The following is a 3,160-nucleotide window of genomic DNA, read 5'->3' on the forward strand; positions in this document are numbered from 1 at the left end:
ATCCTTTTCCGGACCCCGGCTCTCTGCACCTCCTCGCTTCGGAGGCGACTCCGTCCTGGCTCGGGGCTTCATAAATCAGTGCACCCTGCATTTTGAACTATTATCCCACCAGTTTAACTCCGACCGAGCCAAAATTGCCTTTATCATGTCCCATCTCACCGGGGAGGCCCTGGCCTGGCTAAATCCTCTATGGGAGAGAGGAGATCCCCTGGTGTCCGACTTGCCTGCCTTTCTCATGGCTTTCCGGAAAGCCTTCGACGAACCCGGACGGAGGACCTCATCCGCATCTTCTCTGCTTCGCCTCCGTCAGGGAAGCCTCACCGTGGGCCAATATGCCATACGGTTCCGTACCCTTGCCTCGGAGCTGGCCTGGGATAACGAAGCCCTGGTATCCGTCTTCTGGGAGGGTCTGTCCGGCCGTATTAAAGATGAACTTGCTGGTCGGGACATTCCTACCACTCTCGATGATCTAATAACCCTTGCCACCCGGATTGACCTACGGTTCCAGGAGCGTGCCAAAGAGGTCACCCGTGAGAGAAGGATTCCACGTCTAGCTCCTACTTTCCAGGAACCCGTCATTCCTTCCGTTTCTCCACAGGTACACTCTCCTGAGCCTATGCAGGTCGACCAGACCAAGATGGTCAAATCCCGTCAGGATTTCCGCCGTGCCGAGGGGAGCTGCTTCTACTGTGGCAGTAAGGAGCATCTGATCCGTGCCTGCCCGGAGAGGTCGGGAGAACGCCTGTATCTAGGTTCACTCAGAGGGGTCGATCTAGACAAAAATAAATCCTCTCCATCCCTGCTGTTGTCAGTCTCAATCATCTGCGGGGAGAATCGTTATTCCGAACTAGCCCAACTTGACTCTGGAGCAGCCGGAAATCTTATTTCACAGTCCCTGGTGGAGAAATTCCGCATCCCCACCAAACCTCTGGCTGTACCCTTGTCTGTTGTTGCCGTGGATGGGGGCCTCTTACCTCGCCCCATCCAATTCATCACCGAATCCATTACTCTGCAGGTGGGAATGCTGCATTCAGAGAGTATCTCCTTTCACGTTCTGCCTGGTCTCCCTCACGCCCTCTTGCTAGGTCTGCCTTGGCTCCAGAGACATGCACCCGTGCTTGACTGGCAAACCAGAGAAGTCCTTCACTGGGGACAGGCCTGTCATAAAACCTGCCTGGTTCCCGTCCATTCCGTCCGTCCCTCTCCTATCCCAGCTAATCTACCTGGACTTCCGATTCCTTATTGGTCTAGTGCTGATGTCTTTGTTAAGGAGGAGGCAGAGACATCACCACCTCATAGACCATGTGACTGCCCCATCGATCCCGCCAGAGTAATGCAGGTGGCTCCCGTGATTCTAAATTGTCTCCCTCCTGGTAAGACGTTCGTATCGGTACCTGATCGGGAGAGAATCCTACACTGGGGTCATTCGTCTAAACTAGCTGACCACGCCGGTCGGAAAAAGACCCTCCAGCTTATTACCCGACACTACTGGTGGCCTAACCTGCACAAGGATGTTATGGACTTTGTTTCTGCCTGTGTGTCCTGCGCCCGCAACAAAGTTCCGAGACACCTGTCGGCCGGCCGCCTTCTTCCTCTGCCAGTACCTGCTGCCCCCTGGCAGCATTTAGCGATGGACCCTCCTCAATTCCGTCCTGGGGATAAAGTCTGGCTCTCGTCCAAATATGTCCGACTCAAGATCCCTTCCTATAAGTTAGGGTCTCGGTTCATCGGCCCACTGGTGGTCATCGGTCAGATCAACCCGGTAGCCTATAAATTGAAACTCCCGGCCAACTTACGGATCCCTAACTCCTTCCATGTATCTCTCCTCAAACCTGTGGTACTTAACTCTTTTTCTAAGTCTACAGGTACGCCTCCTGCTCTGGTTTCTGCTGAGGACAAGTTTGAGGTAGAGAACATTCTTGCCAGCAAAAGGGTAAGAGGAAAGACCTTTTTTCTGGTAGATTGGAGGGGGTTTGGTCCTGAGGAGAGAACGTGGGAGCCCCGGGAGAACATCCATGCCCCTCTCATCCTAGCTAAATTTCTGTCTGGCCTAAAAAAGGGGGGGCCTAAAGGGGGGGGTACTGTAGCGCTGGCGTCCCTGCCCTCTGCTAGGCAGGGACGCTGCTCCCCTCACCGCTCTGCTCCGTGCCCGGCGTCCTCTCCCCGCTCTGCTGTCAGCGCGCGCTCCTGCCCGGCGTCCTCTCCCCGCTCTGCTGTCAGCGCGCGCTCCGTCCCGGCGTCCTCCTCCTGCTCTGCTCTCGGCGCGCGCTCCTTCCCGGCCCCTGTGCTTAGGGCGCGCGCGCGCGCGCTCCCCTCCTCTTAAAGGGGCCGCGCGCGCCGCCCTAAAGAGTCCCCGGCCAATGGCCGGAGGACTTCATCATATAAAAGGCACCTCCTCCAAAATGGAGGTGCCCGAGCAATGTTGTTTGCACCTGTGTCTCACCTGTGCTTCAGCCCTCAGGTCCCGTTGCCAGTTACCTGCCAGTTACCTGCCAGTTTCCTGCCAGTTTCCTGCTAGTTACCTGCTTGATTCCTGCCTGAATACTTGTTACCTGTCTGCCAGCCTGAGGTCCGACGGTCTGCCTTACTACTCCTGTCAGTCTGTCTAAAGGACCAGCCTGCCCGCTCACCTGGGAGCGCATATCAGCTACCTGCCTGCTTGCCTGAGGTCCGACGGTCTGCCTTACTACTCCGGTCAGTCTGTCTATGGACCAGCTTGCCCGCTCACCTGGGAGCGCTTCTCCGTTATCTGCCTGCTTGCCAGCCCGGAGGCTCCGTTGTCACGTGCTGTGACCCCCAGCTATCTCAGAGACTCTTGCCCGCTCACCTGGGAGCGCATCTCCGTTACCTGCCTGCTTGCCAGCCCGGAGGTCCCGTTGTCACGTGCGGTGACCACCAGCTATTCCAGAGACTCTTGCCCGCTCACCTGGGAGCGCTTCTCCGTTACCTACCTGCCTGCCAGCCCGGAGGTTCCGCTGTCACGTGCCGTGACCACCTGCTATTCCAGAGACTCTCGCTTGCTCACCTGGGAGCACACATCTACCATCTGCCTGCTAGCCTACCCGGAGGCTCTGCCATCACAGGTCGTACCTACCCCTTACCCAGAGACTGCCCTGATCACTTGCCGTAACTCCCTGTCCGTTCACCCAGAGACTGCCAC

This window comes from Phyllobates terribilis, unplaced genomic scaffold, assembly GCF_046119375.1.
Source record: "Phyllobates terribilis strain yellow unplaced genomic scaffold, ASM4611937v1 Scaffold_33__1_contigs__length_13283291, whole genome shotgun sequence".
Taxonomy (NCBI): domain Eukaryota; kingdom Metazoa; phylum Chordata; class Amphibia; order Anura; family Dendrobatidae; genus Phyllobates; species Phyllobates terribilis.